Raw genomic sequence first — 27494 nt, 5'->3', positions numbered from 1 at the left:
GAATTAGGTCATTATTTCTAGTTTTTATAGATGAGGACACTCAAGCTCAGAGAGATTCAGTAACTTGTCTTTGCTCATAGCATCTGTAAAGTATTTCAGGACTCATCCTCAGGCTCTAAAGCCTTGTTTTAAGCTACCATGGTGTTTGACCTTGAAGAAATGACTTAAATTAGCTGAGCCTTAGTGTCCTTAGCTGCAAAACAAAAGTGATAGTAGTAACTCTTCAAATTGCAGTGATGAGTAAAGGAGATAGTTTACATGAAGTACCTACCCCAATATCTAGTGTGTGTTCACATAGTCAGCAAGTATTAGATGCTAATAGTAGCATTAAACATCATAATTGGGAATTAGAGTTCAGTTGGTCTGAATCCACACTCTTAACTCCTGCCTTATACTGCTAATTAAGCATAGGCTTGGAAAATATGTAAAGAAAGTAATAACCTCTAACTGCAAGACTGATTCAGTAACTAGTAACTTCTCAGGTCTCCCCTGGCATTTCTTGAAAGAAGCTTCATTCTTTTGTTGGTAACACATTTCTCTCAGAGGAGGTTGCACACACGTGTGTCTTCTCTGAGCTAAGGATCCAACCCTCCTAGGTGAGGACTGCCCTCAGGACCACTGGGAGTGAGAATCCAATTCACAACCCTCAAGTCTCCCTCCCTACCGCATGGGAGCCAGCTTAAAACAGGTCGTGTCAAATTCTGGGCTGACTTCTGTGGAACTGCTTGTCTCTAGCATAGACCACCGCCACTCTGCTTGAAGTAGCACTTACCTGTCCCTTTCCCCAGGTGGACAGCAAGGGCTCTGATTCAGAGTCTCTCCCTGTGTTCCTCAGGCATTTACCAACTCCCTCTTAACCTGTTTTTTTAAATTTTTTAATATGTGAAAATCAGTGAATAATAGTGACTCACAGAGCTACAGTAAAGATCAAAATGAAGTGAAATCTATGAAAATCCAGGGTCAAAGTAGGCATTTGATATTTTATTTATAAACAGATATATTAATCTGTTAGCTAAGAAGGCATGTTGGAATAGCTTTACAAACAAATTGCTTGATACTCTAAAAAAAAAAGCTATTGAGATAGGGATTGTTTTTAATCTCCATCTTATAGATAATGATACTGGGGTAAAGAGAGGCTAAATAACCTCCCCAAGGTGACTCAGCTTATAAATGATAGAGCTGAGATGAATACGTAGGCCGATTTCATACTCTGAATCACTGCTCTAAATATCAGTTCTTCTTTCTTTCCTTCCATTATTGGCTTTTCTCCTTGCTCCTTTGGCTAAATATGCTGTCCTGGTAACATTCCCAATAGTGATCTATTGGAAGCCCAGATCACGACCCCATATGGAGATAACAAGGTAGCCATAGAGAAAGAAATGAAGTTAAAGTCTTTAGCAAAGCTCTTCCTGAGCAGCCCCTTCCTAACTCTCTAGTTTCCATAGTCCCACAAAACCCTGCTGCTCCAAATAAAGCGACCACTTCTGATTCCCAAACATTCTACCCTGTCTTCTGCGTCCACTGCATCATAGGTCCTATTTCATCTGTCTGCAACTTCCTTCACTCAACATTCATTCTCTCCCTTCTTCCAAGTCCTACCACTTCCTTCATGCATCACTTTACCAAACCACACTCCCCTCATCCTTAAGAACTAGGTGCCCATTAAACCATGATTCCATTACATCCAGGTATAGCTTCTATCAAAGGATTTTTCACCTTTTCCACAATAACTAACTAGCGTCTTTGTTACCTGTACTTGACTATGAGCTTTTTGAAGAGGGAAACTTTTATTTATCTTTGTATCTCCAGTGCCTAGCACTACTCTTGTCATAGTGTAGACAGAAAACAAAATTTTGTCTCCTGAATGAATAAATGTTTGGGTGACTTAGAATTATCTTTCTACCCTCCACCTTCTATATCCTATGCTCATACACATATTATCTGGAAAGAGAGGCAGAGAAGGCAAAGGAAATTTTCAAAAATAAACTTTAAACATTTGAAGTGGAAATGGTGAGGAAGACAGTGAATGGGTCGCCTTGGTTTACCAGTTGCTCACATTCTCTGAGATTATCAAGATGTTCATGACAATAAAGAACACCTAGGGCCTCCCTGGTGGCACAGAAGTTGAGCGCTGGGCTGTGAAGCTGCCCGCAGCCTATGCAGTGCCGGTTTAATCCCCAGCCACCGGCAAGTGTCCCACATGGTGTGACAGACCTCTCCTGCCGCCCCGCTGCTCCCCTCAGCAGTGCACTTCATCAGTCTCCCTGTTCTGCTGCCCGCTCTGGCTCTGGTGAATTCTCTCACCCTCCTGTGCTTCTGACTGTACCCAGTGCTTATATAAATAAATAAATCTTAAAAAAAAAAGAACATCTAAACAGAAAGTATTTAATCAATTGTTTGCATCTAAGAGGTACCATTTGCCAGATATAATTGGTTATATTATTTCAATATGATCTTTTAAAGAGAAAATCTCTACTAGAAGATTTCATGCTAATACTGAAAAATATGTAAATACTAAATCGAGTATCTGTTTTTGAAAAAGAATCCTAGTTAATAGTCCCATAAAACACATAGAATGGAATGGAACTAGTCAAAATACCCCTAAAGGATTAAGAAGTAAGGGGCAGTTCTAGTAGTCATAATTTGAATGTAGGCACAAAGGTTAAAAGAACAAATTTCTTTTTTTAATTTACTTGTAGGTGTTATGCAGTAGCATTGCTGCTTTCAGATTTTTCTTTAGCCTGAGAAAAAGCACTTTACTCAACAATTGTGATAGTCAAGAAATTTAGTTCTGCTCATATAGACATTTAAAGTCCAGTATCACATCTCCAAGGAATATTGCTAAAGCTATTTTTTTTGTTAACTCATACAAATATATGAATTAAAATAGGAAGAGCAAGTATCTCTTCAGTGGTATAAGGATCCTAATATGATTATCACTTTTACCTAGAAAACATGCCCCCACTAAAACACATTTATATCAAAATTTGAAAATATAAATCCAATGGCACAATCTATGCATATGTGTACATGCCGATGCAGGTATGTTTGTAGAGTTAAGTTTCTGTTTGAAGTTTCTTTGAACAATAATTCATTGTACCTTTAAAAGTCTAACTTAGGCTATTTAAGATGATGCCATTTTCTTCAACATTGGTGTCCGTAGCAATACTGCTATTAACAAATGGCAGGTTGTAGTTGGTGACTGGCTGTCACATCTGGTTTCCATGGTAAACTGTATACCCCATATGTCTCCACTCTGCATTCCACTCTATATTGGAAAATAAGAGGTCTTTGTCCCAATACTGTCATAATAACGATGAGAACTAAGTATTTTTCACGTGCCAAAAAAAATCATGGACGAGGTTACCTTTTGTGGGATCTTAAACCTCACCCATCTCGTGCGCATGCTCTCACCAGCCTGCCCGCGCCAGCTTGTGCGCAAGCTCTCTGGGATGTGGAACCCATTGTTCCCCAAGCATCTCATGGATTATCCTCAAGGCCCAGGTCCAAAGGAAGACCATCTCCACTACCTGCTCCTGCAGTCATCTACAGTACTTCTGCAGGGCTCACTCTTCAAAACAAAATTCTAAGTGAACTTAGATAATAACAGATACGAACAACTGGGAAACAGATGAGATCCAAGATGCAAAAATAATAATAAAGAGGCCCGATAAATCACTGACTCGATTCGTGCTTTATTCTGTTACAATAATAAATAATTTAATATAATAATTTATGTGCATTTAAAAGGCTAGGCAATAGAAGCTCTAGGGTAAGCGTGACTTCCACAAACCTGTCATAATACCTATCTAAAAACAATTCATATTTATTAGTGGAATAAATCCCTAAAATTCCTTTCTAAAGGCTTATCAAACCAGATTGGGTCCCAGCCCAACAAATCGAATTAGAAATCCATGTAAGACTGCTAACTGAGTTATTAAAGTGATCTGCATGGATATTCCCAGTTCGCCAGGAAATTTTCGATTTGAACATTTAATCAAATGCTGCCCTCTAGTGAGAAAATTCTTTAAAAGGCGCCAGACCTTGGGATTTTAAAGCACACAAGGGCTTCAAATAAAAGAGGCCTGAAAATAAATAAATAAATAAATAAATAAATAAATAAATAAATAAATAAATAGGCCTGAATAATTAAATAGTATCTTCACAAGAAACCACAATATTCTAGATAAAATTTCATTTTTACATTGTTAATAATGCCTGTTTTATTTCCAAGGTTATGTTAAAACTGGTAAAATATTAAAATTATGATAGTAAGGTAGTTTTATGGTTATGACATTTATTTATTTTTAAGCCCTTATTTTTGATACTCTAATAATAGTTGGTATTAAAGTTTGATATGTTTATTTCAGCTAGTGAGCTGAAGTCAAATAAGTGATAATATGGTTTCCTACTCTGACAGTAAAAAAACACAGAAGCAGTGGTGAATATTCTCACTTGTATGTATTTATTTAACTATAAAAGTCAAAAATTATGATTTTTTAAATAACACAGGAGTACTGACACATCCTCATACAGACAATTCAACTAGTCACTTCTAATTTAGCAGGGGGAGTAAAAAGAAAAATCTCTACTTTCAAACTTCCGCATAGAATTTTAAGACATTTAACTCATCCAGCCATAACAGCATTTAGCATTTTTAAAACAGTGTGCTAAATTTTGCAGATCCTGACAATGCAATTTTCCTCCTAAGACAAAATCTTCCTACTGAGCATTTGTTCATTATTTCATCTCCTTTGTCCTTTAAGAATCTTTATGTCTGCTTACTTTGTACCCACATGCTGCTAGTCATGGAAAATGCAATGGTGAAAAGAATGGACCTGGTTTTGAAGTGATGGCTACTACAACTGAGTGGGGGGACAGACTTGTAATCAGGTCCTTATGAAAGGTTGTCAGGAATGCTTAAGGTGAGGCTGACACAGGGCACTCTGAGAGCATGTAGGAGGGAGCCTAGTCAATACTGGGAAGGCAGGAATGCTCTGTCTCCAAGGCAGAAAGGTTTGAGCCTTGGCGAGTTTCTATATCCATTGAATGCCTTCTAAAGGTAGTGCTGGCAAGACAGCCAATTTCTTTCTGCAGAAGCAATTCCACCAAGACTCTGACTCATGTCAGAGTCTGACTCAAAATATCATCTCCAATTAAACCCATGGTGATGTTAGTTCCCCACTCAGCACCCATCACACACTAACGGAATTAAATCTCTCCATAACTATGATGTGAAAGATTTCTATTTTAGTAAATTTGCTTAACAGAAAAGGTTGTTCTTTCTTAAGTTTGAATATATCCACAGAAAATCAATCTCTTTCTAGAAAAATAAGAAAACTAAAATGATTTTGTAATTATACAGTCCTCGTGTGCTCTAGTATTGCTGGCTACATACTATGGGATCCTGGGCAAGTTAACTTATAGTCTAAAATCCCTTAAGTTCAAACATCCTGTATGTCTACTAGTAACACAATATATGAAAATTACTCTTCCACTTAAAGTGCTGTATTCATTGCTGAATGCTGCGAACTCAGCTTCTAATTCTCTAATCAGCCATGGTCATCTTGGTTAGTAAGAGAAAAAAATCTTGCTTCAGAAAGATTTAACCTTTTTCTTTCTAATTAAATGCTTTTAAGACACTGAAAAGGAAAATAGAAATTAAAGTTTGGAGGGAAATTTCCTAAAGTCCTGGCCCTAGCTAAAAATGTCCACAATTTAGCAAAAATACATATCTAAAGGAATTAAGTTAAAGGCACTTACAGTGTGAGAGACCTTCAATATTTTCTATGAATTTAAATATGCATGAGGAAAAATTTATTAAGGGTTTTGCTATTTGTCTATTATTTTGCTATTTGCCTATTGTAAGGACAGTTATTTTTTATTAATGCAGAAAATTTAAAACAGGTATGTGCATATATTTAATATATATATATACATATATATGTGTACACATATATGAGGGAGAAATCATAGGGTATCCTCAACCCAAATAGTACATATGTGGGCTCAGTTACAATTTTTAAATTTTTCCATGATTTGAAGAATGAAAAGCCATGTAAAGTAGAGGCAAGACCTTCTAGAAGAATTCTCTCTGAGAATGTAACAAACCCTAGCTCAGCCACTTAACCTCTCTATGTTTGGATTTCCTCACTGTCCTGTCTCACATGCGTCACAGGGTTTGTGTAAGGATCCCATGAGCTGACCTTGTGAATGTACAGTGAGAATTGCAGCAGACAACAACCTAAATGTGCAGCAATAGGGGGGAAGATAAACAGGATGCACTGTACTCACACAATAAAATAGCACACAAAGTATAAAAAGAATAGCCTGGGGGTGGGGAGAGAGAGAGAGAAGAGATTCATTTATGATGAGTAAAAATGCAAAATACATAATGATGCACCATTGCACTATTTATATTTTTAAGAAGTATTCAACATAATACAATATGTTGTCTATGGATTTCAATGGTATGTGCATTTGTGTGTGTGTGTGTGTGTGTAGAGAGAGAGAGAAATGACCATTTGTTTATAGACAGTAGTTGTGCTTGAATAGAAAAACACAACTCAAGGTTAGAAGACACTTTAATCAATTATATAATTACTTTAAGAGACTGGAAATGAATATGACAGCATTAACCATCAGTCCTGAGTGCTAGGAATAAAGGCATACTTCCCTTATTGTTTGGCACTGCCCCTTATCTTTCAGATTTCTTTTTAAAATAATTTAAAACTAACAACATTTTTTAAAATAGCAAGAGTAAGTCACCTTCGTAAGAAGGTTAAAGTAGGGCTGGTGCGGTACCCACAGATCCCTCCCAACTTTGTTTAATGATCTTCATCATGACCAATGAGTCATCTGACTATAGGGTCAATGTAGACTTATCAAGGATTCAGAGATTGTCCACATAAATACCCCCTGGAGTATAAGTAAGGTGATACATGGTACAAAAAGAAAATTTTTAAGGCACCACAATTTCAGTCCCAGACATCCTGAAGCTCTTTGCTGGATGCCTATAAAAGATTTTTTTTTCCTGGTGTCTGTCTTCAAATCTTCAAGTAAAATCAGGACTCCATAACTTTTTTTAAAAGAAGGGGTAAACCAAATCCCAAATATTCTTCATGTTCCTAGGTATCTGCCCAAGCACTTATAAAAATAATTACTGGAATCCCTAATTTCAAATTCCAGATCCCCAATCCTATAGAATCAAGCTGGACAATATGGAATTTGACTTGTCCAGTGAAAATAATTTGAGGCATGAACAGATTATTCCCATAAAGTCAAATGCCAAAGGCTTTTAAATATATTTTCAAATAAATTCTCCATTTTCAGATCATAATGGGAGAAATATGATTTAAACCTATACTGAGCTACCTTCTTTTTTATAGATCAGATTCACAAACATGAATGAGCAAGCTGGAGGGGTCAGGCACTCCGGTGCGATACTGGAAAGAGTGAGCGTCATACAGAATGCAGCCTCGCTGGAAGATAATCTCACAATAGTATCAAAATTAAAAATGCACATTTCTTTTGACCATCAATTATGCATCTAGGGATTCATCCTATGGATATTTTTGCATATGTGTGATATAGCATTTATATACAAGATTATTCTTGCTGTGCAGTTTTAATTGCAAAGTATTGGAAATACCTTAAATTTCTATTTGCTGAAGACTAGTTAAATGAGTTATGATACAATCATAAGTAGGAGACAGGAGCTGCCAAAAAAAATGCATAAGTTCTTAAGATTCTATCAGAAAAATCTCCAAAATCAATAGAAAAGAAATCAAAGTGCAGACAATGCATGAATAGCATTCTCATTTGTGTAAAAGGGGATGGGCATAAGACATTTCTGAAAGAATGGACAACAAAATGTTAATACTGGTCACTTCTGAGGAGGGAGGGGGGTCATCTGGGAGACACATTAACTGGGAGGGCCTTTCTTTTTTAGCATTTTAAATTTAGAATGATGTGAATGTACTACTTTTTAAAGACATGACGCTAAAATTTTAAGGGGATACATAATTGTATCTGTAATGATAGGAAACCTTGAAAGATGGCCTAAATATTAACAGGTGGCTGCAGTAAATGTAATATGTACCCTTACTAATCCTTCCATAAAACATGAAATAAGAACTACATTCCAAGAAAGACTTAAGAAGGAAAATATTCTGCGAGCATAAAATTATTTTGTGAATTCTAGCAAATTATCTCACCTGAACCACTATAAAAATCTCCACCCAGATTTTCTTCAAGCCAAGCCCAAATCAAGGTGTTCAGCCAACCTGTGCTAAATTCAAACTTGTAATAAAGCTTAAAAATCCAATGGTATCTTTCACTACATGGTTTTCAATTTGATTGTGAAACTCAGCAGCTGTAACATAAAATACCAAAGTTATTTTATTTTCTCTTTTGGCAAAGTAGAAACAGACCTTCTTAGCTCAAAAAAAAAAAAAAAAAAAATTCAACATCTGTTATGTAGAACCAAGTTTAATCTAAACTTGTAGAACCGGTTTAATCTAAACCTCTGTAGCTGCATGTTTCAAGTGAAGAGACATCAGTTCATATGTAACACCAACCACACAACTGGCCACCCCCTTGCAACAGGGACTGAAATGCTATCCCAAGTAGCCCTGAGGGAAGTTACTCACCTTAGCAGGTAGTTACTGCTACTTTGCCTCTGATTATTGATTTATGCTTCATGTTAGCCCAAAATTAAGACTTTCACAAAATGACATGAAATAAACAGGGAACTTCAGAGTGGGTATTTCTACCTTCCAGGATTATATCTGACTCTATTTTTATAAATTGGAATCCCTTGCTTTTGAAATGTCTCTTCTATTCTGCCTTGTTATTTTCAGCACCCAGTCCTGGGGCTCCAGTCAAGGGGGCAGCGCTTCCTCTTCCACCTGCCCGGAAGTCCCTCACACTCAGCCTCATCTATGCTCTGAAATGGGGACAATCTCCTGGTGAATCAGGACACTGGAAGTTTCCTCCTGCTCTGGAGAGCAGTGACTTCCCATCTGCCTTATGAAGACATTTCTTTCTCTGTGAAATTCCAGGCAGAAAACCTTCCCAATATCTCCCCAAGAAGAGTGGTATAAAAACAGAATGTCCTCTCCATGAATTCATCAACATTGACCAGACAGATGAACCAGGAAGAGAAAAATTTTATACATGGGCTCTGTGTCATAGAATTATATTATCTTATATTATATTACATTCTATTCTATTATGCCATTCTATTGTATTACACTGCATTATATATAAAACAGGAAATGTTCAAGTTCCAATAAATGACATTTTTCTATAAATTACACAATATAATGTCCCAGAAATACAATGACAGCTTGCCACACCGGCTCTCCTCTTAAAGATATCAAAAGACTTTGTTGAAGCACCTGTCAAATGGACACCCACACATCTGGAGGGTTATCCATATAGTTGGCTTTGAGGTCGGCTTTTAGCACTCTTAGTTAGATGACAACAGTGCTTCATTTGGGCTGGTTTCTCTATCCCATAGGGCTTTCAAAATGAGTTTCACAAGTAGTCCTTGCCAGGAGCTCCCACCCCACTGCATCCTCACTTTCATGTACCTCACAATTTCCCTGATTGATGCACCTGGCAGCCTGGAGCTGCCCAGGATAACTGTGACACTCACGTTCTTCTTCCCAAGTTGTGGATTCATTAAAAACAAGCTTTACATCTTGCTAGAGAATCAGGTTGATCCCGCATTGAATGTTTCTGCTCCTTCGTTACAAATGACAAATACAAATTACCTTTACACACACATGCACACATCCTCACCCTCTGCAAATCTGACAAATCTGTTGTCAGCCCATGGGTAGTCACCCAAACCAACACCCATACCTCCACTGCCATTCAAGGTGTGCCCTGAAAAGACACGATCTGCATCGAAGGAAAGAAATCCCTTCATCGGGTTTATTGATGGATCTGCAGCTGTTCTTGTCTTTTTATAATCAAATCCCCCCCTGACTTATTTCTTGTTTTCTTTTCTGGGTGTTCACTTATTGAAATGAGCTGGAGTTCTGTATACTAATTTGTATTCCAGACCTGTGCTCATGCCTTCCCATCGCCTTGGCTAAACATGGCAAACTGACTTTTAATTTGGATGGATGGATGGATAGATAGATAGATAGATAGATAAATAAATAAATAAATAAATAAATAAATAAATAAATAAATAAATAAAATGTCCCCAGGTTAAGACCCTGCATTCCAAGTTTCAGCCCAGAGTGAATTTGTATGACCAAGTTATAAACCCCTGAAAATAGGAAACTAATGCCATGAGGATTTAAAATAATAGAAAATGTTTCACATAATATAAATCCATAAGCAGTGTATTATATTTAAGTCTTAATATCTACATACTTGGATTATCTTCTATCTTGACAATCACACAAAGTAATCTCCCTCCCTCGCCCCCTTCCTTTGACTCTGGGTTTCATTCCTATGTATTAACAATGCTCTGGGCCATAAAATACTGTATTAATATTAGTTTGTCACAGCAGACTAAATTTAGAACAACTCATTAATATGGGAGTGTTAAAGGCAGTCAGCCAACAGTATCAGAGACTATAAGCTTTTAAGGCTGTAAGTTATGCAGATATGCCACTTGAACTGGAGAGGCAGCCATTCTTTTTGTGACTAATAAGAGATTCTATTAGTTCTAAGCTGATTCTAATTCTAATTAAGAAATGTGGGAAAAGGCAATTTTGCCATTGGAGGTAGAGTTGATGTGCAACTAGAATAAGTCTTATATCATCCCGCTTGGCTCCCTGGCCAGAGAAGATTAGTGGCACATGCACGGAATGAATATTCCTCCTGCCATCCACACAAAAAAAAAAAAAAAAAATTGCTGTTGAATTTGCGATGGTATAATCATAATTGATGTCCCTGGAAGAAGTCTGGTAATCAATGCTTTTTCAAAGCAAACCTTTTGTGACTCGGAATCACTCCAGTTGAACAAAAAGTTTCGACTTTTTACAAATAAAAAAACCTTTCAAATGGATACTTCTGAACCTGTTATGCCTTTCTTTGGGCTTGTCAAATATTAATTTTTTTTAAATTTAGTCCCTTGCTAAGCTACAAATATTCATGTTTAACACCAAGTAGCAGTTCAGGGGCTGACAACTTGGTATGTACCTTTTGAATGATGCATAGAAAGCAGCAGTTAGCACAAAGAAAAAGCCACCAGATTGGTCTCAGGGAAACCCAGTGTCTGAATTTTTCATGACTCCTCTAGCACTTAAAGAATAAAAAAACTGGCTACTAGTGTTGGGAGACCAACGTCAGGAAGGTCAGGGTGTGGAATATGCGAGAGATTCCAGTCTTGCCTGGGGAAAGTGAGAGGGGATTTAAGCTGCTTAGGAGAATTAGACAAAAAAGAAATTTCTTTTGCTTTGTTTTGCTGTTTTCTAAAGACCAGAGTGGCAAAAACAAAAGCTATGAGAAGGGACGCAGCCCTAACCTCGCCAGCGTTCCTTCTTTTTCTGTCTCTGAGGGCACCAAAAACTTACCTTCTCTTTTGGGTTGTGAGCTTCTGGTAAAGCTGCTCCACCTCACACCTTTTCAGGAGTACCTGCTCCCTCTTATCGTGTGTCTCCCCCAAGGAGACGAATGAAGACAGGCAAGAAACCCACCAATTATTTGTTTCTCTGGGGGGTGCTGGGGAGCTCCTCCCAGGCAGGTGAGGGCCAGTGGGGAAGGTGACATCTTAATTAGGTAGAGGCCCCAGTGACTCAGGACTGAGAAGTGCCTCCCCTTTGATGAACTTTTCTGCATTTGGTAATGACTTGTAGGAAATCGAAACCGAAGCCAGGAAAACAAACGAGTGACTCCTCCAGAAGGGGAAAAAAACTGTATGGTGTTTAAGCAACGGAGGACTTCACCTGTCACCGTCTCATTAAGCTCTTAATGAGTTCTTCTCTATTCTTGGTCACATCTGATTTTTTTTTAATATAAGTCCCTTTGAACAGCTGGGAGTAAGAATCGCCTTTGATCACTGAATTCTTCTGAATTTTCAGTCAAAACGAGGCCATTTTCATCCTGACTTGGGGTATTTTTATGAGTTTATTTCCCCCAAGTACCTTCCTGGGCATAGCTTTCCAGGCTGAGAAGGCCTGAACAATTAATGTATACATTTTTACATAAATGTTTATAAATTTAACAAAGGGAGAGAGCTTTGCCACGAGAAGCCTCGGCTCTTTTGAAGGCAGTTTTCTAATGATGACCCTTGGCGTGTTGGACCACATGGGATTCCTCTGAGAAGAGTCGGATGAAAATTAGTCTATTCTCATTTCAAACAGAATTTTGCTGAAGTCCTGATCAGAGCATCAGCATGGAGTCCGGGGAGACAACACTCGCTACTTGATTCACTCCGCAGCCTCCCCTCCTGGTAATTGTTGCAGGAACACATAGTGACAAGGCTCTGGGATGTGAGCGGTCTGGATGTACTCCGGCTGTTACGCTCTGTTTAAAGATTTAAACCATCAGGGTATGATAAGGCTTTTTGATGTTCATTGAACACGGAGCTTGGGTACAGAAGAAGGCGAAAGGGCTTCACCAGAAGGCAATCATCTTTCAGAGCCACAGTCAGACAGAGAGAGGTGGGGAAATCTCAGCCTCAGCATAGACACGGAACAAAGGCAGATGAAAGTGGCAGGGTGAGAAAGGGGCCAGCGCTGGCTGTGAGGCACAACTCGCTCCCCCAGAGCGCCCTGCCTTAAAAAAGCAGGGGAAACATTTAGTGCTCCTCTTTCATTAAAACACACTCCTGTGCGGGGGAAGGGAGAGTGCCAGCTGCAAATTTGGGTGGCTTCGGTTGACCCTGGATTTAAAAGAGCCTCCCTGTGGCTCATTTTGAAATTATTTAATGAGTATTTATTTTGAGTCAGAAGAATGTCATTTCCAGCGCTCACCCCCGCCAACCCGGAAGGAGACCTTCCTGAAAGTACATTTTTAAGATCCTCACAGACTTCTCTTCCCCCCTAGGTAAAACCTGAATATTTGTCTTGAAGAACATAGAGATCAGGAATGAAAAAGGAAAAGCTGCCCCTGCAGAACCTAACCCACTTTCTTCGCATCCTCTTCTTGGCAGAATACCAGCAGGTTGCCCGGCTCGCAGGCCTGTCTCGCCAAGTTAATCAAGCCTGCACTTTGATTATGTCAATTAAACAAGAAGCTACACTTCTCCGTCTGTGTTTCCCGGTCCCCAGCCCAGGGTTTGCTGCCTGTACCAAAGTCTTAACAAATGTTTGTTGAATGAGTGACTGCAAGGCCCTGGGAAGTGGTGAGGAAGATATCAATTTGATTTCTGTGCCTCCATTTCAAGTTTCAGAGAACTGCTCCATAAAGAAAGCAAAATAGTTTGTGTCTTTTCTCCCCGGCATCCCACGCCAGCCGAGAGCACGGCAAGGTGTAGTTGTTAAAGAATCGTGCTTTGGACACACCTGACATTGAGGATGGCTTGGCTACTTGCCCCAGGATTCTGGGAAACATGTTCACTTTCCTACGCTTTATTTTCCTCATTCACCAAATAGGAATTCTATTTTAAAAGCACCTACTTTGGAGTGAGAAAATTCATCTAAAATGCCTAGCATAATGTTTGGCAGACAGTAAAACTTTCCAAATTTTTCACTCTTGTTATTAAAATTATGGCTATTTTAAACACTGCTATCCAAAATAATTTTTGATATGGTGCCATCAGATGGGGGTTTTAGAAATCTATTGTTATCAACATAATTTAAATTGAGAAGTTGTGAGCACACACTCTCCTGAGTCTGTTTCCACACCTGTCTCTATGTTGACGTGTGCAGAGTGTATTGTAACCTGGCCTGACAATGAAAAGTGGCAAAATATTCAAAGCAACATGTGCAGTAATGTAGCCCTTTCCACATAGATTTCACTCTAGTACAACACAGAGGTCACTGCTTCTGAACAAACAGGAGATCAAGCCCCAAACCCAAGAGCCAAGAGCCCATCCCCGGTGAGCCTTGTCCTGGGAGAAGCTACTGAGCATCATCACATCTCTTATAAACTAGGCCCTGGAGTATTATACAACACTGTTATGAGAAAGGTAGAGTTTACAGAGGAGAAAACTGAGCTGAGAAAGATAGTCTCCAGGGCCGCCTTGGTGGCGCAGCGAGTTGAGCACCGTGCTGTGAGGCTGTCCGCAACCTCTGCAGCTTGGGTTCGATTCCAGGGCCGCCTTGGTGGCGCAGCGAGTTGAGCACCGTGCTGTGAGGCTGTCCGCAACCTCTGCAGCTTGGGTTTGATTCCTGGCCGGCCAGGGAGAAACCCACATGGTGCGGCAGACCTCTCCTGCCTCGGCTGCTGCTCCCCTCAGCAGTGTTTTTCAGTCAATCTGCCTGTTCTGCTCCCTGCTCTGTCTCCAGTGAATTCTCTCACCCTCCTGTGCCTCTAACTGTACCCCAGTTCTTGTATAAATAAAAAAAAAAAAAGAAAGATAGTCTCCAAAAAATGAAATGTACTGACATTTGTATTTTACTTCTCTTTTAATACTTTGCTTAGCAACATACTGGGCTAGAGGAAGGCATGCTTTTCTGAAATTCTGTATAAATTCCTCAATTTCTCTGGACCAGTGTCCTCATCTGCATCACTGGGATTGGGGATAGATGTGGTTTTCCATCTAGTCCTTAACTCATTCCAGGTCTGAGCTCCTTAGTTGACATGAATCTGTGAAAACCACAAACCTCATGTCATGATCATCCTCTCCAATTTCCCCCTGGCCCTCCCACCTCCAATACCGGAAATAGGAGCCCATCAGACATTCCCATTATGGAAAGAGTCCACTTTCGCACTGCTCAAATGTAGGGAGCATTAGGACAGATACCTGCCCCACAATTGAGCTATAAGGGAAGCAGCGTTTCCTTTTCTGTAGTCCGTTAACACACAGAAAGCCAAACCTCTTGAAGCAAATTGATTGACGATATAATTTAATATCTTTGGATGATTTCTAGTAGCTGATTTCAATCAGCTGCTAGGACAACCATCCACGGTAGAGAAAAAGAAAAATTGCACCAGTTGCTTTTCTTTATTGCACTTCCGGGTACTCTAAGAAAAAACTCTCTCCAGAAAATCAATAAGGCAGATTGTGCCCAGCAGTCCCCCATTACAGAATTAAATCCATATGCCAACACAAAACAACGAAGAGCCCCAACTAACCAGGGATCCATTTGCTTTGTTTGACTTTGGCTGCCAGGGAATGAGACCACAAGACTGGCTGTAATTTAATGCAAACCTTGGCCTAGACTGGTCGTGCAAATGACTGACCCTCAGGGCACGACCATCAATTTTCTATTAAAGATCAGAGATTTGACATATCAAAGTCAACATCTAGCTGAATAACTGCAGTAACTTGATAATAATTCTTTTGTGGATTTCACAGTGGCTTTTCAGTAAAGTATCAGAAAGGTAGCCGATTTCAATCCTGACCCGGCAAGATCTGAATATGAAATAAAGGATTTCAGCTTGATCTCCCCATGATGTGAGGATGAATGTTCTGGTAAATGTTAACTTAGTGCTCTGAATAGCTCAGTAATAGATGGGTTTAGGCAGTAATAGGTTTAAAATGTCAACTTATTGAATAATAATTTCATGTTGTACAAATACTATGTGTAAGAAGGGATTTGTTTTGCAAATTTTGAAATAAATGAATGGATTTACAATGTCCTTGACTGTTTTATTGTTCCGGTCAGAATTGTACGGAAGAATCAAAATTAGTTTTGCTTTCTCTGGTCTTGTTGTTTTCCTGCGTTTTTCTCTATGCAGTTTCCATAATTACTGGGCCTCCCTGAATTCTAGTCATTAATTGAGCTCTTCTCTGTTTTGGTCCCCAAAGCCACGCTGATAGTAGTATTTTTCTAGTAAAAATAAAAACTCAATTATCCCTGCCTATAAAATGTTTCATGACACCAATAGCATAAAATACCTCTCACCAACCCAGCTATAAAATACTCAACTGTTCAAAACACAAGAATCGAATAAAATTCTGTTTCCATAGCTGAACTCAGCCCTTCAGTCCAATTATAAGCTGACAACTCCATAAATCCTGGTGGAGCACAGTGTGGGAAAAACCACATTGTGATGGAGACACAGAGGGCCTAGGACAAACACCTCCACCACAGCCAGCGGAAAAGATTGCCTGTCCCGCCACCCGCCCTCACACACAAGCGCCTCCACCCACCCTGGATGGAGCAGATATGTTTGCTCAGGGAAATGGGAGAGGCCAAGGAGCCATCGAGGCGAACTCTCAGAATACTTCCAGCCTGATTCTTCAGCACATCTGATCAGGAAGAAAAACCCAAGGTGCCCTTTCTGGGAGCCCACAAGCCTGGCCTTCCAAGTAGTTCTTTGTTGAAGGAGTGAGGATGTCTTGATTTCCACAAACAAAAATACCTTGAGTGGCTTATAGGTGCTGACATCTGGCTAACATCTGCATGAAATGGCCCTAGACAGATCTGCTCAACCTCTGAAATCTCTGGAAGCACAGAGAGGCACTGTTCTAATCTGGGCTCCCCCAAAAAACTGACAGTTAGGACAAAGGTGTGAATCTCTGCTACAGACCCTCGTCTGCCATTAATTTTTTGAAACTTTTCAAGCTCAGTTTTAAGTTATGAAAGTCCCAGGGCTCATGCAAAACAACAACAAACTTAAACAATAGAGAAAGGCACAAATATTGCTTAAGGCCTTCTTCCTCCCCACCACTCCCAGTCCTATTACCAGGGGCAACCATTTCTAAAAAATTTTATTTACACATTCACCTATTTGTTGGATATCCTTTTTCTGACATGCGAATGAGGTCATAGTTTGACATCATTTCCTGTGGTTTTATTTTTTCACATAATAATGTATCTTGGTCAGAGCCAGTGTGAACCTAAATCATGCAGTGTGATAAAGCAATGTTACCTCTGCACCTCAATCTTCTTTGTTCTTTATTTTTCATGTACCTGCTAGAACTTTTGTGTTGTGCAAAGATATCAGTGATGTTATTTTTTATAGAGGAACTGCAAATGAAGGTCTGTCAATATGATGCTCATTATTTTCGAATGGGCTTGAAACTTTCGCCCCCTAAGAATGCTGCTGCATCTGGGGGGCCTCCCTGGTGCACAGGGGGTTAAGACGCAACCTATGAAACTAACTGCAGCCACTGAAGCATGAGAATGAGTTCGATCCCCAGCCAGGAAGCAGCCCACATGGCGCAGCAGACCTCCCCTGACTTGCCCGCTGCTCCCCTCAGCAGTGTATTTCAGTCAGTCTGCCGATTCTGCTCCCCACTCTGTCTCTGGTGAATCCTCTCACCCCCTGCACCTCTGGCCTGTACCCCAGCTCTTGTATGCATAAATAAATAAATCTTAAAAAAAAAAAAAGAATGCTATTGCATCTGTAACTGTAGCTTTCCTTATATCATGTGCATAGGGTTAACCACGTGGGTAGAATGATCTGTCGCTTCTCCAGAATAAAGAACTGAGATAACATACATAAGCTTACAGTTCACCTATGCAAGGAATTTTTTCTACTGCAATAAACTTATCCTAAAACAGCATAAATTATATAACTAATAATTAGCATGGTAGATATTCCAACATGTCGAATACCCAACCTCAAAAGATAATGAGGTGTTTTACATAATTAAAATTTTCACAACTAAAGCATATTTCCTTTCATCACAAATATTTTCTTTTTTTAACCCTTTATTCCCCTATCCCTTTCTCAGCTCCCTTCCACTTACTCTCAGGACCCTCACAGTGTTCACTGATGTCTAATTGAAAGTATTCTACATTATCAAATTGTCTGCTATGTAAACGTTCAGCATTTGTTTTTATTTTTCTGACTTGCTCTACTACACATAAGTTTTTCAAACTCCCTCCATGTTGTTGAAAATGGTTGTATTGTATCCTTTTTCATGGTTATGTAATAGTCCAGGGTATGTAAGTTCCACTGCAATTTGTTCATTGAAGATTTAGGCTGCTTCCGTTTTCTGGTTATTGTAAATAATGCTGCTGTGGACACTGTGAAACATATGGACTTTTGCATTGATGTATTCATAAATTTTGGATACCGGCCCAAGAGTGAGATTGCTGCGTCATATGGTATTTCCACTTTTAGTTTTTTAAGGTAAATCCAAATTGCTTTCCATAATATTTGTACCGGTTTGCATCCCCATCAACAGTGAAATAGGGTTCCTCTTTTTCCACACCCTCTCAAGCATTTGTTGTTTCAAGTTATGTCTTTGTCTAGTCTTCCTTTTAGTGTGTGGCAGGAAGCAGAAAAACAGTCAAAAAATCATTTTTCCAATGGCTACCCAGCTATCTCCAATCAAACATTTTACCAAACATTTTTCCAGCATTGATTTAAAATATACTTTTTATGAATCACAAATCCATATGGATTTAATTTTATTTCTGGAATACCTATTGTTCTAAGTTTTATAGACTGGTAATATAGTATATTATCTGATAAGGTGTCCTCCCTCTTTAACCTCTACACTTTCCCCATATTTAATTTTCCAAATGAAGTAAAGCATTATTTTGTCAAGATTTTTAAAAAATAATTTTTCTTGTAATTATTTGAATATCTAGATTAATTTACAGAGTTGCCATATTTACAACATTTAGTCTCCCTATACAACAATATAAGACACTTTTCCATTTACTAGTCTTCTTTTATATCCCTCAGCAAAGTTTGTTTTGTTGAATTGTAATTTTGTAGTTCAGACGTAGAGAGTTAAGAGGTAATAATTCTCAATTTTAGCAAATATTATGATCTTCTTTGAAAAAGCAAATTTTTTTACATATGTCCTGAACTTTTCTTATTGAAATTATGTCTAATTAATTACATTTGTAGCTTTGGTAAGTAGAATGCTTCATCCCATTGTATTTTCTGATTTCTAACTGGTTCTGTGTTAGTTATTGATTTCTGTCCATTAATTATATACTCAGCTAACTACTGAATTCTCCTATTGCCTCTAAACGTTTTTTTTTTTCCAGTTGATTATTTTGGACTTACCAGCTATACAATTATATCAAGTGGAAATAATGATTTTAAAATCTATTCTAATATTTACATAGTAATTCTTTTTCTTCTATAATTGCATTGGCTAGTACTATTAAAATACTGCTGGCAATTCACCTGGTTCCTGACTATAAAAAAGGATACTTTTAGTATTTTATTATTAGAATGTTCTTGGACTTTTAATGAAATTATGTTTTTTATCATGAATCTATTTCTAATATAAAAATTTAGTCCATGCAAGGATGTTAAATTTTTAAGTCTTTTCACTAACAGTTTTTCTTTTTTGACCTATTAATATAGCAAATTACATTAATATATTTCCTAATAACAAATTGGACATAAGATACATTAAAATCATTAAATAAGGGCCTCCCTGGTGGCACAAGGGGTTAAGACACAACCTATGAAGCTGTCTGTAGCCTCTGCAGCATGAGTTCAATCCCCAGCCAGGGAGCAACTCACATGGCGCAACAGACCTCTCCTGTCTTGCTCACTGCTCCCCTCAGCAGTGTATTTCAGTCTATCTGCCTGTACTGTTCCCTGCTCTGTCTCTGCTGAATCCTCTCATCCCCTGCACCTCTGGCCTATACCCCAACTCTTGTATGCACAAATAAATAAATAATTTTTAAAAATCATTAAATAAAACACATTAAAAAGGCAAAGTCTATAAGCTACTTGATATTTGTCTTAGTGATGTTTTTGTCGATTTGACCCCAACAACAATGGGAACAAAAGCAAAAATAAATGGGACTACATGAAATAGCTTGGGCACAGTGAAGAGAACAAGTATCAAAATGAAAAAGGAATTCCTGAATAGAAGATATTTGTAATCATACGTCAGATAAGAGGGCTAATATTCACAATATATAAAGATATCATACAACTCAAACAACAAAAAAGCAATCGTTCTGATTTTAAAATGGGCAGTGCATCTGAATATATAAACTTCCAAAGAAGCCACACAGAGGGCCAACAGGCCCATGAAAAAATGTTGCCAGATGATTAGGGAAATGCAAATCAATACCACAGAGATTTACCACCTTACACCTAGAGTAGGGCTCATCAAAAATATAAGAAATAGCAAGTGTTGGCGAGGAATTGGAAGAAAAGGAACCAATATAATATTGGTAGGAATACAAATTGGTTCAGGCAGTATGAAATCAGCATGGAGGTTGTTCAAAAAATTAAGACTAAACCACCATATGACCCAGCTATTCCAATTTTGGGTGTTTTTCTAATGAATATGAAAACACTAATTCAAAAAAATATATAGATGCTTATAGAAGAGAGTTAAAAGGGCAATGCTATACTTGACAGGTGGGGATAAAATCTGGCCACAGTGCCTTCTGTGTGTCAGACGGTTGAAAGTTGGCTCTCTTATTCTTGGAAACTTTGGTGGGATCCATGGGAATCCCTGTGGGGATCTCCAGCACTCAGTGGCCATCAGTGTTGGAGAGCCATTACAACTCTTCTCTTAACTCCCACTTAGGTTGGTGGACTGCCAGCCTCATTCTGCCGGTGTTGTCATGCCACAGCTGGTAGCCTCCTTGGCTGGAGACTTTTCAAGATGCTAACTAATGAGATGACCCAACAGGTGCTCAGTACATAGTTTTGAATAGAATTATGCCCATCTCTGTGCTTAAGGCCATGCCAAGAGATAACATGTAGCCCCAGAGAATCCTTGCTGGCTAGTCTAAGATCAATTCTTTGAATGGGAACTATCCTTTTTCCTAGTTTTCAGGAAAGGCTTGTTGGTATAACCTTGATCTTAAGATCTGCCAAAGATAGTACAAAATGGAAAAATATCCACAAACTTTACTAGTGAATTTAAAAGCACTCTCCTAAATGAAGTACAGCAATTGGACAACAGCAACAGCAAACAAAAAGATTAAACCAGGGCCTCCCTGGTGGCACAGGGATTAAAATCTCAGCACTATGAAGCTATTACCAGCCACTGCAGCATGATTTGGATCCCCAGCCAGGGAGCAAACCCACGTGGCGCAGCAGACCTCCCCTGTCTTACCTGCTGCTCTCCTCAATAGTGTATTTCAGTCAATCCACCTGTTCTGTTCCCCACTCTGTCTCTGGTGAATCCTCTCACCACCACCCCTCACCTCTGGCCTGTACCCCAGTTCTTATATGCATAAATAAATAAAAATAAATCTCTTTTAAAAAGATTAAATGGATTCATTTCAGAAATGCAAGAACAAGTTATTGTTAGATCTAACCAAATTACAATCACCACCACCAAGTCTAAATAAAGTCCCTCTAATATTCCCCAATAGCATGCTATCATTTGCAAAGATCATGGAATGTATTATAATTTGACTTCTTACCTGACTTTTTCACTAGATCAAAGATTGGCAAACAACTGCCCAAAAGTAAACCCGGTCTGGCACTGGATTTTGTAAATAAAGATTTACTGGAACTCAGTTCAACAGTTCAACACGTTCAACTACACACTGGCTCTGGCTGTTTCTACCCTACAGCATAGTCAAGTTGTAACATCTTGCCATTTGAGAAAAATTTTGTCAGCATCTCATTCTACCTGCTGTATAAGCATCTTCTTCTCCCTTTCTTCTAATAAACTTAACCTTTTCAAATATTAAAAAAAGAAGGAAATTTTTCTTAACCTCTGGGCACTAGCCAGTAAGTCCCTTGAGAGCAAGGGCTACATTCCCTGCACCTTCTGCATCCTAGCACCTAGGAAAGTAACTGACCCACACTGAGCATCCAATAAATGTTCAAATAAATGAATAGGTACATGATTATTCACTGAATTTAAATGATCTTCGAGAACAAAGGACAGAAAATTAGGGAACAGGGAGCATTAGAACTTCAAATCTTGGCACGACAAACTCAGATTCTCTCATCCTGCTATCATTCCCTGTCACTTTTATCAAACATGAGTGAACACTGGAAACCAGCAATAACCCTCTAAGTGTCACACAACTAGAATTCACCGTGGTCTAGTTAGAGCAAATTGAGCAACCGTGACACTCAGGAAATGTTTTAAAACTACTAAATGACTAAATCCACATCCATTTGCTCTGTAAAATATTTCATTCTCTTTGATTAACAAATCTGACTTAAATGAGGTGCAGACCTCTTTACACAGTACGGTTCAGCCTTCAGAAGTACCACAACTAGTATGAACCGCCTCCAAGCTGAGTATCTAGGAGGTAATGTCTGTACATGTGCTCAGAGATTCCAGAAGTAAACACATAGTATCTGGGCCCTGGTGATTGTACAGCATATGAAAAAAAAGTCTTAAAATACAGGCAAATCTGGAAAGTACAGCATCCCAGCTTGTTTATAACAGCAATTTCAGCTAGTACAGATCCACAATTTATTTGCAAACAGATTAATTAATGTTTCAGCAGCTGTTTGCAGCCAGTCTGTGATCTCACTGAGCACAGATGACACTTTTTTCCTCTTCTATTCCATAGGGGCATTTGCAGCAATGCTTAGATTAGGTTTTTACTGTATCAACCCACATGATAAAATAAGTTGAGTCCTGAAGCAGCCAAGCTGGCTTACAAGATCCCCAGGCCACCAAACCTCCGGTGATTTCTCCATGCCACCTTTCCTGGCTTCCTTTTAATTATGGCCCCAAAATGCCAGTTTGCAAACAGATCTGCAAGATCAAAACCTGACATTTAAAAAAATTGTTTTTTCCTTTTACTTTTAGGTCCCTCAGGGTTGGTATTCAGCAATATGTACCACTGGGTGTAATAAAAGCAAATGCTTGAATATTTTTCAGCAACCTGACAGAATAAACAAATGGAAGAACAAATGCTGAAGAGTCTGCAAGTAAGCGCAGAGAACCAGGCAGATCACTCCTGACAAAGCAGGGCAGCTCTTCTGATTGTATTTCTCTTCTTGAAGGAAAAAGAAACAGGAAAGACAAGACAAAATCCCCAAAGCCTCACTACGCTAAATTTCCTTACTCTCCTTTGAACAGACTACACAGATTTTGTTGACTAATTGAGATCAATCCCAGTTGTAAATCGCCTAGCTATTCTACAGCTTTAATTAAGCTACCAGAGGGAGCTGTTTATCAATTAACACTTGTTACAAATTATTAGTAATTATATGGACTTTGTGTATATACCATGGCCTGCAAGACCAAAACTGTTTCCCAGTTGTTAGGGAAGCAAAGTGTATAATAGCTAATGGGCTATTTGGATGAAGGCACCAGTTGTCGCCATAATTACAGAACTCCTATTTTGGCAGAAAGATAGAAGGTAAGTTGCAGCACTATCAGCAGTAGTTGAATAAACACCATTTTATGTGTTTCTTTCACCAGGGCTTTGCCAGATCATATTAACTGGAGGATTTTCTAACACGGACTCCAGGTCTGTATTTACTTTTGGGGTAAAAAACATAACGGAGATGGGAATATTAGGTAAAAGTTGATAATGTATTCAAGCTTTAAAGCTACCTATTGCGGTATGCACTACATTCTGTGATAATTTTAATTGGCTTAATTGAGATGCGCAAGCCTGATTAATGTTTAATTCCTTTATATTAAAAAAAAGAGTCAAGTAGTTCGACATTTCTTCAATTATGTTAGATCTTTCTAGACTTCAAAGGAATGTTACATTAGACAGCTAGATACAGGGCGAACTGATTAAAGAATAAAGACTGCTCATTATAATCTAAGAGTACAAAATTGGTTTGTGTAGCCTTTGAAAGTCAAAATCATAAGTTAAAACTTGAGCTACAGTAATTAACCCAATTTATAGTCATTCTTGCTTATCTATTTGCTTATGATTAGTAAGTTAAAATGATTCATGGGATTGATTTACAGATCTAAAACCCATTCAGGGACACAAAATGTTTTGTCCATGATTTTTTTAAAATGTTGGAGGAATATATTTAGTAAACATTTGTCAATCAGTGAAAAATATTTATCAAAAAGTGTAAAAATTTTGAGTCAACTTCATTATTCTAGAACCATAAATGTTTGTATAATACAATCTAGCTGCAAAAATTTCAGTTTAACTGCATTTTCTGTGACTTTCAGGGGAAATAAAATCAATATAAACAGTTGGGATTTTTTAAGGTGATCCACCCTTAACATCTCTGGTAAATAAGCTTTTCAAAAGGAAAATGTAATATGCAGCGGATTAATTCAACCACATGCACTAACACTTCTCTGGCAGTCAACCATCTCGCACACTCCCACATTTTCCAAAGTGTTCTATTGTGCTTCGGGAGTTGGGTCCTGACAGCTGTGGGCATTAAACCAGCAGGAACCATTAAGAAATTGGGTGAGGGCCACCCTGGTGGCTCAGGCAGTTGAGCATAGCGCTGTGAAGCTGTCCACACCCTCTGCAGTGCCGGTTCGATCACTGCCAGCCTCAGAGCAACCCACATGGCGAGCAGACCCTTCCTGTCTCGCCTCCCCTCAGCAGTGTATTTCATCAGTTTGCCTGTTCTGTTCCCCGCTCTGTCTCTTGGGAATCCTCTCACCCTCCCACGCATCTGGCCTATACCCCGGCTCTTGTATAAATAAAATAAATCTTAAATATATATATAAAATAAAAAAAAGAAATTGGGAGATTAATTAGATATTCTATCATAAATAAATATTGAGAGAGATAAGCACATTTGTTAAATTTTAAATATCTCCATACCTGGGCCTCCCCTGGTAGGCAAGCGGTTGAGAGCTGGGCTGCCAAGCTGCCCGCAGCCTCTGAAGCTCCAGTTCGATCCCCAGCCGCCGGCAAGGATCCCACATGGCGCAATAGACCTCTCCTGCTGTGCCTGCTGCTCCCCTCAGCAGTGTACTTCATCGGTCTGCCTGTTCAGTTTCCCGCTCTGGCTCTGGTGAATTCTCTCACCCTCCCGCGCATCTGACTGTACCCAGTGCTTGTATAAATAAGTCTTAAAAAAAAAATCTCCATACCTCACTAATACAAGAACATGAACACCTAAAGCCACTTCCCCATTCATTTGATCAGGGACACAAAGAAAGCAGGGACACAAAGAAAGCAGGGACAAAGGGGAAACAGAGCTAACACATCTTGACTTATTTTACAAACCACTTCATCAGGAAATCATTCGAAAATCCAAAGACTTAGAGTAAATCATATTTTCTGGAACTTTATAGTATTTTAACTCTGTATATGAGTGAATAACAGCATTTTCCAAAGTGGGTTTCATGGAACACAAATTCATCTCGTTGCTCCATAAAAAGGGAACTCCATAGGCAAGAATGTTTGGAAATCTTGCTCTATGTCCTTCTCTTGAAAAGTCACACTACCCATTGGCATTACCTATTTTACAGATGAGTGGATGAAGGATATGTGGTATATATACACAATGGAATACTACTCAGCTGTAAAAAGAAATGAAGTCTTACCACTTGTGAAACATGGATGAAACTGAAGCGGATTGTGCTAAATAAGTCAGAAGGAGAAAGGCAAATACCGGATGACTTCATTCCTGTGTGGAATACAGAGAAACAAAACAAAGGAACAGACAAACCCTAGAAAGCTGATTGCAGAATTCAGGCTACTAGAGGAGGAATGTGGAAACAAGGTGGGGAGAGGGTTCAACAGCCTATAGTGGAAAATTATGTGTGCTTCGGTGTGGGAATATAGATCTGGGTGTAGTGTGAACCTATCCCTCTAAATCACATACAATATTGTAAACCAATGTTACTTCAATTAAATAAATAGCATTACATATTTACCACAGAACATGTTCTTCATTCAATACCAGTTAATATTAGTGGACATTCTCAGACCACAGGAGTGTAATTATATGTATCAAAATAGAATACTAGTGCTTATTTTTCCCAGAACAACGTTGATCACATATGTCCAGATAAATGAACTTTTCCCATCCCACATGCCCCTTTGGGGGAAAAAGCTCACCTACCCCTACATAGCCTGCCCCCCTTACCTTCTGCAAATAAGCATGGAAAGCAGTTAGGCTTTCATTCTCCTTTCTGGCCACTTGCATTGATCTATACGTGTTACTCAATGTAACACCTGCTAGAGTTCACAAATGTAAGATATATGTGTGAAATGTTTAGGAATTTGGGAAGAGGTGAGTCATTTTAAACTTGGTGAAAATTGGAATTTTTAAGTGCTAGCCAAGAACAAAATAATTCCTTTGTTATTGTCCTGTGAGCTGAATAAGAAAAAGCTAAGGCCCTGTAGATTAATCTAGACATGCTATAGATGTATGAGTATGAGTTTGTTGTGTATATTTTGATTGTGTCTGCTTAGAAAGACTGAAAGCGATGACATCTCAGTATATATGAGCACATATAACACCCAGATCTTGGTTTCTAAAATGCCACTCACCAAAAGAAATTAAGGTCTTATTAAGAAACACTTATTTTCAGGTCTAGGATGGGATACATACGAGATGAACCTCAGATGTTTTCTTGTACCAGAGAGTAAGGAAGGCTGAAGAGGACACACACTATGGGGACATGGCAGAGGGACATTGAAACCAGCCTCACAGGGTTCCCTGCTAGTGTATCTGGGTCAACTTGAGCATCAAAATAAAAACTGTAATAAATCACCCAGAATAACATGAATCAGTGAACCCATACAAATATAAACAAGTAAAAAAAGAATGGGGTCCTCTCTGGTGGCACAGGCAGTGAGCACAGCACTGTGAGGCCGTCCGCAGCCTCCGCAGCGCAGGTTCCACCCCAACCGGTCATCTGGGCAGATACCCACATGCGCGGCAGACCTCTCCTGTCTCACCCACTGCTCCCCTCAGCAGTGTATTTCATGAGTCTGCCTGTTCTGTTCCCCACTCTGTCTCTGGTGAATCCTCTCAACCCCCGCACCTCTGGCCTGTACCCCAGTTCTTGTATAAATAAATTAAAAAAATCTTTTTTAAAAAGACTTAAAAATACACTCATGGATGCTAAAATTGGTGGATTATAAGATATTTGCATTGTCTCAAAGGCTCTCCCCACAAAATACCGATACCAAATGAAAAGGAGCTCTTTGCAGTGGGGCCACCTCGCTGAGAGCATGACCAGGTGATGAAGGTTTAATCCCCGTTTAACAGAATGTTTTGACGTCACGTGCCTCCCCATGTGACCAGGCACAAGGAGGGCGGAGACTTTGCTGCTCTGGTTTTCCTGACAAAAATGTAGAATCGGAATGTAATCAAGAGGACTTGCTGAACAAACTGAAGCTGAGGGACTTTCTGAAAGATGACTAACTGTCCGCTTCAAAAATGCCAAGGTGAAGACTGGAGAAAGAGCTGTTCTTGGAGGGAAGTGCACTGGGAGGCTCGCGGCCCCTCCCCACCAATTATGAACTGGATTATGAAAGGTCCATGCAGGAGGCCGGAATGCAAAAACCCACCAGGAAGCCCACCTGGGAACAGGAATGCAGAAGCCGGCCTAGAGGGTTCAGACAATGAACCTCCCCCGCCCTACAAATCTTTTCTCAGAC

At 39.1% G+C, this 27494-nt stretch overlaps 1 long non-coding RNA gene across 2 annotated transcripts in view; it reads right to left on the bottom strand.

The window, feature by feature from the left end:
* The window catches only part of LOC119235710 (uncharacterized), a 101086-nt gene that overhangs the window by 56204 nt on the left and 17388 nt on the right, over positions 1-27494 (bottom strand). The window lies entirely within an intron of this gene.

The sequence above is a fragment of the Talpa occidentalis genome, unplaced genomic scaffold (assembly GCF_014898055.3).
Source record: "Talpa occidentalis isolate TD23 unplaced genomic scaffold, MPIMG_talOcc4v2.1 talOcc4.9, whole genome shotgun sequence".
In the NCBI taxonomy this organism is placed as follows: domain Eukaryota; kingdom Metazoa; phylum Chordata; class Mammalia; order Eulipotyphla; family Talpidae; genus Talpa; species Talpa occidentalis.
The sequence above is the reverse complement of the archived record's forward strand: the minus strand, read 5'-3'. Positions and strand labels throughout refer to the sequence as shown.